Source organism: Mesoplodon mirus (assembly GCF_964341445.2).
Source record: "Mesoplodon mirus genome assembly, chromosome: 4".
In the NCBI taxonomy this organism is placed as follows: domain Eukaryota; kingdom Metazoa; phylum Chordata; class Mammalia; order Artiodactyla; family Ziphiidae; genus Mesoplodon; species Mesoplodon mirus.
Window position 1 is genome coordinate 73,690,144 of NC_138979.1, and position 11,293 is coordinate 73,701,436.

Sequence of the window (11,293 nt, forward strand, 5' to 3'; positions counted from 1 at the left end):
TTGTGCAGTTGGCCCCAACCTGTTCCTCTAGTCTCACCTGTGGTTCTCACCCCACTCACTGTCTTAGGAGCACCACCTTTTGCCTTACATATTCATTCATCAAGCCCCATCTTTTTTTTTTTTTTTTTTTTTTTGGTCAAGCCCCATCTTAAATGTTGGACCTGTGAAGCTTTCTCCACCTGTTTTGAACCATTAGATCTCACATGCTTTATGTTCTCTTCACTGTGCTCTTTCCTGTATTGTAGCATTTGTCACATTATGTTTTAATAATTTGCCAACAGTCTCCATTTGCCATGCTCTTTTTACATTGTCCCTCGAGAACAGCATCATGTCTGCCCCATTATTATAAACACACCACAAATGTTAAGCAAATGAGAAGAGATCCTCTCCAAGGACTTGATAGTCTTCTGGGGCAGACAGGTGTGCAGAGACCTAAAATCTTTAATGCATATATCAGTCACACTTCCTATATGCCGGCTGCTGTTCCAGGTGCTCTGATAATCCTCACAATAATAGGTACTATGATGATCCCTATTTTGCGGATGAGATTAACTTGGTAAACTGGTAAAGTGGCAGAGCCGAGACAGTGGATCTAGTCAGTCTAGTTCCAACCTCCTCTCCATAACTGCCTGTCTCCAAGCAGAGGGTGGTACATGTGCACTATTAAAACTAACATTGTACTGTGTGTGGTAAGTGGTACGAAGAGAAGTCATGCTGGCAAGCTATGCTGGGGTCAGAGCATCCAAGACCTTGTGTGCTGTGCTAAGGAGTTTTGACTGTTTTGTAGGCAGTGGAGAGCCAGTGTGGTTTTCAAGTAAGTGACTGGTTTTGTGTTTGAAGAAAGTGACTCCATAGCAACATATTGGCTAGGCAGACAAGTAGAAAGATTGAAAAGAATCCTGGGGAAGTCCCACTGGCATCAGGGGCAACAGGAATGGAAGAGGGGGAGCAAGGCCTTCTTGCTGAATGCCTGCATCAGGCCCCCTCCCTCCATAGACTCACTAAGACATGAGTGAAGGAGCAGTGAGACACACAAGCACTGACTGAGCAGTCCAAGAAAGCCAAATCCTGAGCAGGTCTTTGGACTGAGGAACAGCAGGCACAGCTGAGGACAGGGCTACCACACTGAAATGGGCTTAATTAGACACATACTGAATGCTGAGAACCACCACCACCCCTCAACTTTTCCCCCAGGAAATTAGAAGAGAGTTCTGTGGAACCTGACACAGATTTCAGAGGAAAGATCTAAAGGTACATTGTGGGGCGGGGGGTTCCCCAAAGAAATTACTCGGCCAAGTCTCCCAACTATGAAGCCCACAGTCACAAACCACCCATGGGCAGAGTTTCTAGTTGGCATTTATATGCCCAACTCTTACATAGGAGTGAACAGCCAAGGATCATGAGGCATTTGCGGAAGGTCTCTTAACATGACAGAGGCCAAAACAAACAAGACAGATTAGGCAAGGAGGAGATTAATCTAGTAATATCCTCAGAGATAAATGGTTATAAAAGATAATACATAAAAAAATATTCAGGAGAAACAAACTTCTTATCAATGAATAATGCAATCGTAGAAATGAGAAATTAGAAATGTAGTCAGTTGAGGAAATCTAAAAAGTATAACAGCAGGATGAAAAAAATTGGAAAATAAAGAGAAATGACAAAATTTGAGGACAGTTCACGAGGTTCAATAACTGAATAGCAGAAGTTCTAGACAGAAAAGTGGAAACAGAGAGGGAAAAGTACTAAAGTAATCCAGGAAAAATTTCCAGAACTGAAAGACTCAGTCTTTCAACAATGTGTGAATATTATAACTGGAAAAAAATATACACCTAAATTTTACAAAGGAAGGAGAAGATCAGCCTGAGACAGGAGCTGTTTTCTCACTCACACGTGCACGGTGGAGATGCAGCTGCTGCTGTTCACGGAAATAGGGGAAGTAGATCGTTACAGTCTAGAGGAGGAAAATGAGCTCCATCTTCACCTGAGTGACTTGGGCACTGTCTTCAGCACATGTTGATGCCCAGCAGACAGATAGAAATCCTGTGTTGAAAATGAGAAGATCAGCGTTAGAGCAAGACTTAGGAGTCATTTGCCTATGCATTATGAAAATCACAGGAGAAGGTCTGATTCCCCTGAAACTAGGGAGAGGGGGGGAAAGAGGTCTGGATGAAGAAGGAAAGTGAAAAAAATTACAGAGGCCAGAGAACAAGAAATACTTTGCAGAAACTAAGGTCAGGTAGGGCTTTGAGAAGGGAAATGTATATGGAGTTTAGTATCTGAGAAGACGCTGGGCATTTTGACCATCAGTAAGCTGTTGGTCACTTGTGACAAACCAGCTTTAGTTGGACCCGGAGAGAGGAGAGGGAGAGGAGGTAGAAACCACCAGGACAGTGATTTTCAACTTTTTTGTGTTCTCTGTGCCATCTGAATACTGGGATTTGTTGTGGCACCTGTGAAATGACTGTGTCATCACTGACTTGAATGCCATCCCCAGAGGCAACATTGTGGTCACCAAGCACCTGCTGGGACTCTGACCTACCTCCTGACCTCTCCTCAGGGCACATGTGGCCCACTCATGCTGCATTTAGCCCACTTGGACTGCCCAGGGGTTTGGAAAAACTTGACCTAAATACTGAACTTTAATTGGTCTTTTATGAATTGTCATTTGTGACACCATATAGAGTTGTCTTGCTTTATATTAAAATACTCATTTGAAAATTGTGGTTGATAAAATGCCTTTTCTGACTATATTATTATAGGTCGGACTAGCAAACCAACTGTAAGTTTTTCTAATTATTCTAAGGAAAGTGGAGCTAAACAAAGCAGATCAAAGCCTTTACAGTTAACCCCATGTATCCCCTCCTAATTATACAGTTCATTAGTATATTTTTTAAGATATAGAAAAAACGGATCCCCTTCTAAATTTGCCATTGACATTAACCTTTTCAAGTAGATTGACTAAACTGTAATACAGTTACTCACTGTGTTGGGTAAAATACATGTTTATATATACCCTGGATTGTTTGTGTTTTTTTTTTTTCTCTTTGGGACTTTAGCTATTTTTTCAAAGAAAGTAGTTTTCTAATACTTAGAAGAACTGAGAAATGGAATGTGATCAGGGTATGATTTCCTTTCCAGTAAGAAAAGTTCAGGTGTTTTTAGTCTGGTTTGAGACAAGAGTCTACCTAATCATTGAAAGCTGTAGAGTTTAAAACTTGGGTTTACATTAAAGATATTGTCTAGGAGTGGGGATTGGGATTGTCTGTGGCATCATGATAGCATGTGGGGTTTTTTTTAAGTGCTTTAGACCTCCTGCAAGGCACATTTCTCCCTTGAGGCCCACAAAGTGAACACACCAACAGTACATTTATGATTGCTTATGACTTTGTTTTTTAAGTTATTTAACAAACTATAATAAGGAAGCACAGGTTTTCCTGCAGCTAAACTTTTTTTTATTTGCTAAGAAAGGAAGTTTATTTTCCACTTCTAAATTGCTGACTTTGTTTGTTCATTTCTGTAAAACATAAGAGTAGTATAGCCCACTACTGTAAAATAGAATTGGATTTTTGACTGCCGATTTTCCTATAAATTCTTTTAAATTTTTTTTTCTGATTTTGCTATTTTTTTCAGTAATAAAGTGGAAAGATTCCCCTTACTAGATTGTTGACAGGTAAATCATTTTTGGTGTCATGTAGCATTCTTTGCTTGAATATGGCATATGTCCTCTTGTGTGTCACTTTTAATATGTATAATGAATGATTTGATGGTTATATGGAAGTGAAAATGAGTGGTGAACTAGAAAATAAAATTGATTGGCAACAGCTTTATACGAATGAGTTTTATTAAAAACTAAGAGTGAAATCAGAGTAACATTTAGGAGTAATCACAAACAGCCTGATTCTCTGAAAGGTCTGTATGGACAAAAAAGTATGTCAGGACACCTTCAGATGGGGATTTGGAAATGGATCTTGAACAGCACTCTGCACTTCCTGGATCGGCATGGAGAGAGAAGAAACAACCAAGATTCCATCAGAAGTATTTCTTTTAACAGCATTATAAAAAGTTAACAGTATTGTTTATTTTGTTCTTTAATAGTCTGTTATAGAGGGTGTCAAAGGGCCACCTGCAGCAAAGGTATGTCATTCCAGGTGTTATAGGTCAGTGGTGACATACCACCATGGGAGGCTGGACTCACAAACACAGTAGCATGCCATGTGGGACAGTGATATGTAGAAAATATGCTAGAACTCTTATGCCATCTGTGTTATACACCCGGGCTGTGCAACTTGATTTGTGAACCAGCTGATGAAAAAAAAAATCACTGTAGTATCTCAAGAAAAGTGCTTTGGGACCATCCAAGACCAGGGTTTGCGGTTCCAACTATATTATATGACTTTAAATCTAAACCTTTGGGTATGAGTTCTTTGGTCTGGTCACGTACGAGCAGCAGACAATAAATAAATGGACCTTATAAACAATCAAAAAGTTCCCTTTTAATAGTTGAAAAGTTGTTCCTTTTTATTGAAGTATAGCATACATAGTTTTAACCTTAAAATGATTTTTGTTGTCATAAATTACATTTTTGCCATTACAGTTTATTCTTTTTTGTTATTTCCTTTGTTTTCTCTTGGGCTGCAGATGGGTTGTTAGTAATTTGTACTAAGTCTTGTAGTTATTTGGAAAACATACCTACTTTTTTAACTATACAAGTCATTACCTTTTATGCTTTCAAAACAAATGTTTGAAAATTCCTTTTTCATCAAAGACTGAAGCCATAAGTGTAGACTCCATTATATGCAAATTTAGTTCACTTTCACTTTTCCTGCCCCCTCCAGTTTTCTGGCCATTGTTAATTTCATATGAATTCATAAACCAAATTGCTGTTTCCCCAAAATTTGTACATTATATAGCTTCTCCCAATTTTACTTTTGCCTTTTACATTCCATTTTATTATCACCATTATATTTATTTATTACATTGTCTTAACTCTGTTTCACAATCTGTCCAATGAACTAATCTCAGTTTTGGTTCCTCTCGGGTAACGTTTCCAAGAAGGAAGTCTAGGGTATGTCTCTCAGCAATTTTTCTAGGAAGGGGGATATATTTTCTGAGACCTCGTATATCGGAGTGTCTTTTGGTTGCCATTCCTTTGTTGACCTGAATAACAACTTGTTTGAGAACAGTTTTTGTGTTACAACTTTTCTTAAACCATTGCCATTTTGCTCTTCTTTTCTATCCTTAGCTTCTGGAGAAGAAAGCTGAGACCATCCTCATTTGATTATTTTTAGGTTAACTGATTTTCTGATGGATGTGTCCAAACTAATTTCTTGTCCTTGAAATCCAGAAATTTCCTGAGGTTCTGACTACATCTGGTTCTCTTTTGAGTATTCTTGCCTAGAACAAGATGAGTCTTACATACCATCCCAGATATGTTTTCTAGGTTCTCTTTTGCCATTCCTTCAGTATTCTTTACATTTCATTTTTAAATCATCATTTGTAGATTGAGTTTCTGCTTTCTAATCTCCATGCTTACTTTCCTCTCTTAACACCCTCATCCTTGTTCTTTTTTCTGAGTGTTCTGGTGGAATATCTGAACTCTTTCCTTCTTCATACCTGATTTGATCTTCTCCAATGTCAGTTCAGCTCATCATCACCTCCAAAGCAGGTGTTAAATTATGGTTATTTTTCTACTTCCTTGAAATCTCCTTTCATCCATCTCTATTCATATATTACCTTCATCCCAACTCCTTGTTTTCTTATCTCATCCTGAGCTCTCCTTGATGCCTTTTTGTTTTTATTTCATGGAGAACTAATTAAGACTTAGCACTTAATAAGACTTACTTAATCATTAAGTTGCTCATTATTAAGAACATAATTTTCTACATTTTCTGTGCACTCAAATAGTAAAAATAGCTGTCATTTTCTGAGTGCTTAATTTTTCCAGATATTATGCTAAATGCTTTCTAGACTTTTTTTCCCCTCATTTAATCCTCAGGACACCCTGCAAGGAGGAATTATTATCCTTATTTTACTCATGAGGAAAATAGCATTTAAAAGGACTATTAAAAAGCCCAAGGTCACACATCCCAAAGTTAATAAGTTGAAGAGTCGTAGTTTAAACCCAGGGCTGTCTGGCTCCAAAGCCTGTTTCCTTACTACACTATACTATCTTCTCTATAAATGATTTTAGGTTTATATTTAATAAAATATTCAGAGGAATAATACCCCCCCCTTTTACTGGAGGGGTATTGTTCATTGCCCCATTTTATCTATCTTCTATTTATGATCTACCTCTGTTAATTCAACCTTGTAATGAGAGATCACTGCAGACCTGGGTTTATGTAATTATTCTAGAAGTTTCCTCTCCCTCTCCCTACCCCACGAATTGTGAACAGTCTGTAGGCCAGTTACAATGTTATTTTCCCCCTAGAAACGTGTAGTTGAGTAGCAAGGGCACTGGGTTTGGACTCACGAAAACCCCAGATTCGAGCCTCAGCTGTACTATGTGCGAGCTGTGTAGCTTGGGCAAGTTACTTAGCCCCTCCGTTACATGCCTGTGTTACGAGGTCAGTGTGCCTATTAGGAGAGGTGTAGGCCCAGGTAAATTCCTGCCACCAAAAGCAAGATGTTGTTACTACGGTGCAGCGTGGTGGCCTGTTGGGGCTCCCTCTCGGCCCCACCCAGGGTCCCACGCCCTCAGGCCTCGAGCAGCCCGCGTCCCAGGATGCACCGCTGCGCTAACCGCCCAGCCCGGCTTACGATAGGAGCCTCAGCCTCAGGACAAAGGAGGAGAAAGGTGTGTGGGAAGGATGCGGCTCAGGGGCCCTGCGGCCGGGTGTGCACCGGGCGGGCCCGACCTCACCGCTGGGAGACGTCACTGCGCAGGCCGAGGCCGAGTCTGGGTCCCTGTGCCCACGCAGGCCAAGGCTGTGCCCCTGTCCCCACGCAGGCTGTGTACTGGGCCCCTTCCTCGCCCAGGCCGAGGCCGAGTCCAGCTACCTGTCCCCACGCAGGCCGAGGCCGCGTCCTAGGCCGAGTCTCTGCCCCTCCTGCTGCAGCCCCTGCTTACCAGGCCTTGCAAAGTCGGTTAGGCGCGTCCCAGGGCTACAGTGCCAAGCAGGTTTCCATCTTTGCCTTTGTCTTTGCCTTCATGGGTTTTTGTGAATTGCTGGGTTGGCTCCATCTTATCAACCAGGTGAGTAGAGGTCAAGCCCAGATTTCTGCCGACTTCTAAGTCAGGGAACCTCAGAGCCTGTCGGGAAGTGGACTGAAGGCCTAGACTTGATTCCACAGGCCACTGTGGCCTTTGTACTCCTGTCCAGGACATCTTTCTGTGTGGGCTTTTTCTCAGGTGAAAGTTATTATCCCTATGTGACTTTAAACAAACTCTAACAATACCCTTTTATTTACTCTAAAAATTCAACAGAATTTATCAAGGACCCAGTATGTGCTTAGACCCAGTATGAGATCTGGGTGCTGGGGCCTCAAAAATGAAAAAGGCACCCATCCTATTCCCCATAGTCATAGTTTGGAGGCCTAAATCACCCTCTGATATTTGATGCTTACTCCAATTTTTCTTTTACCCCATCAGAAAATGTCTGAAATGAGGGGAGGAAACAGATATCTAAGTAGTATGTGGAGTTGTAGAAAGGGTAAGTCGATTCGGTTAGGTTGGTTTGGGCACTGTAAATTGTGCCTCATAATCCATTAACAGGTCAGTAAACAAGTTTAGTAAGTCCAGACCAGCATTTTTCTAAAAGATTAGAATAGCCAATAGAGTACATCAAAAATAGTATGGATAAGTACTGTTGTGCAAAACTTTGGTTTGTTATATATATATTTATAGGTGTATTTGTACTAGGTTGTGATGCAAAATGTATTTATTGTGAATTACATTTTAAAAGTTAAGTTACAGGTTTAGATCAGGACAAATATGTTACGTATATACAAAGTACCCTTGCAGTAGTAATAATCTATCTTGATAACAATTATTTGCAAAGATTGGAACTATAAAAGAGTCAAATGGTATTTCTGCCCTAATTAGCTTCATGTTTGATATTTACTTTACATGGTATTAGCATGGCATGTATTTGGGTATCTGATCCATCACATTCATTATAGATCATTGCTGATGTGTAAGGAATGGAATGGCAGAATTACTCCAATATATGAGATCAGACACTCTGGTGGTTGCCGATTATAGAAGCCACAAGCCATCACTGTTACTGTGAAAATATGCATGATTTATAGGTTATGTCTGTTGTTACCATGTGTGACCATATGAAGATCTTTGCTTTACATTGTCCTTGCTAAAAGCCAGTGATGAAATTTAACAGTCTGAGAGTTTTCTGGTCTGCTCTAGTTATGATGTTACTTTCTCTGAAAACTTGATGCAGAGCATATCTGAGGTCAAAGGGTTTTTGCTATTGAAAGATGTTTTTCTTTTCAGCTTTGATTAAATATTTTTTTTTAAATAAATTTATTTATTTATTTTTGGCTGTGTCGGGTCTTCGTTGCTGCACACAGGCTTTCTCTAGTTGCGGCCAGTGGGGACTACTCTTCGTTGCGGTGCACCGTCTTCTCATTGCCGTGGCTTCTCTTGTTGTGGAGCATGGACTCTAGGCACGTGGGCTTCAGTAGTTGTGGCACGCGGGCTCAGTAGCTGTGGCACGTGGGCTTTAGAGCGCAGGCTCAGTAGTTGTAGCGCACGGGCTTAGTTGCTCCACGGGATCTTCCCAGACCAGGTCTTGAACCTGAGTTCCCTGCATTGGCAGGCAGATTCTTAACCACTGCACCACCAGGGAAGGCCCAAAAGGTTTTTTAAAAATTTGTGACTAAAATTTAAAGCTCTTAACTCTTACTGTAATAATTAGTTTTTATATTTTGTGTTTGTATTTATTTGTTGAATGATTAGTTGGTTGATTTTGATTTTAAGGATTTAAATAACTATAAGTTTGGACTATAGTTGTTGAAATTAATTTCCCAGTGTACAATTTATCCTCTAATGTTTAGGCCAGACATTTAATTGTAAATGGCTAGTATTTTATTTTGCAGATGGACCTTGCAGACAGTTTAACATGATCAAGCAAACTATTATATTTTTATTTTAACCATGCTTACTGGTGTAGTAACTGCTATGATAGGAATTCCATAAATGTATGAATGAATGAACACTATAAATTTTTTTTTTTTTTTTTTTTTTTTTTGCGGTACTCGGGCCTCTCACTGTTGTGGTCTCTCCCGTTGCGGAGCACAGGCTCCGGACACGCAGGCTCAGCGGCCATGGCTCATGGGCCCAGCTGCTCCACTGCATGCGGGATCCCCCCAGACCGGGGCACGAACCCGCATCTCCCGCATCGGCAGGCGGACCCTCAACCACTGCGCCACCAGGGAAGCCCTATAAATTATTCATGTAAACATTTGGTGATACATATTATTAGTTTTTAGTAAAACAATTTTTATACCTGGAAAGGTTGTGTAGTTGAGTAGCAACTTTAAGAGAAACTGGTTTCTTTTAAGAGAAACATATTCGGCAGGTTTAGTCCAGAGAAATTATAAGGCATCTATTTTAAATGAGATAAGTGAATAGAAGTCATCTTGTCCTACAGGACACTTTCAAACAGCACCTAACAGTGAAACAAGTTATGTGACATCTGAATTTCTAATTCAAAACCAGCCTAACACAAAAGAGGTTAAAAAGGGGGGAGGGGTATTATTTTTCCTTATTTGAGGTCTCAGGAGAAGCCAGTGAGGGGCATTTTATAATCAACTTAGTATGTGGTATTTTGCTCATTTCCCTTTAGTCTCTTTCAAAGTGTTAGACCCCAGCAATTGCTGTGTAGTTCAGCTGATCTGTTGATAGTTTCCCACAGAGAGCAAATGATTGTGGACATTCAGGGAATGTACTTGCTTTTTCCAGCCATAGCCAAAGCTTGAGACTCTTAAGTAGCTAGAAAGCAGGGACCATAGCTGCCTTGTTCACTGTGATTTGCTATTTTTAGGCACATAGGAAGTGCTCAATAAATAATTGTTGAAGGAATGAAAATACCATGGAAGGAGGAAGAGCAGCAGCAGAAGGTACATATAGCTTAAAACATGGGGGAAAGAGTATTATCAGATCCTTAACTAATATTTATTGAGGGTCTCCTATGAACCTGGTAGTGTTTCTGGGCTCATGGGCTGTTTACAGCCTAGGGGAGACAAGGCACATACTGATCAAGTTGTGTTACAGGAGGATTTTGTGCAGTGCTATTAAAATATGGGTCTGGGGCTTCCCTGGTGGCGCAGTGGTTGAGAGTCCGCCTGCCGATGCAGGGGACACGGGTTCGTGCCCCAGTCCAGGAAGATCCCACATGCTGCGGAGCGGCTGTGCCCGTGAGCCATGGCCGCTGGGCCTGCGTGTCCAGAGCCTGTGCTCCACAACGGGAGAGGCCACAACAGTGAGAAGCCCGCGTACCGCAAAAAAAAAAAAAAAAAAAAATGGGGCTGCACATAAAGTGGGGCTAATGGTGTGATTTGGATAATAAGTGTAAAGAGAAAGAGAAAGGTTGATTCAGGTTGATTTGAGAGGCAAAGTTTCCCAGAGGAAATGTGTGGGGCTGGGATAAGGAGGGATCACAGGTGGGGCATGAGCATAGCCACTGGCTCAGGCCAAGGGGAGATTGGTATTGGGGTACAGTTGAGAGTAAAGTGGGATAGCCTGGGTGGAGATTATATTTTGGAGGAGAGGTTAGGAAATAGTCACGGAAGTTAGATTTCATGTAACCAGCATAAAGAAGCCATAAGTTCTGGAGCAAGGAAGCATTTTGTGTTTTGAGAGTACTTGGTAGCTGCAAGCAGGAGGGCAGCCCTCCCTCAGAGACCAGAAAGGGACAGGAAGCAGCCCCCAGGATTGGAACCTCAGCACCACTTTCAGTCACACCAGGATGTTCTGGTCACTTTGGATGCTTTGGTGGCACAAAAGCAACTGATGAAGGGAAATGCCTTTGGCCTAGAACTCCACTTTAGGAGGGTTTGGAAATGACTAAAGGGTGACCAAGTCTGCTCAACTGCCACAGAACCACACATGCTCACTCCCAACCTCAAGCCTGTCTGTGTCTCTAATGCCCTGTGGAGTAACAAAGTCTTTTATTAACAAGGAGGCAGAAGTGTGAGTTCTTGTTCTCGGGAATGAGTCTTAGTTGCTGATCTCATGAAATTTAGTCCAGCTTGTGTTTTCCATAAAGCACTCCATCCTGATTTTTAAAAAATTGCTCCCCAAAATTCATAAGCTGAAGAGAGGTACCTATCC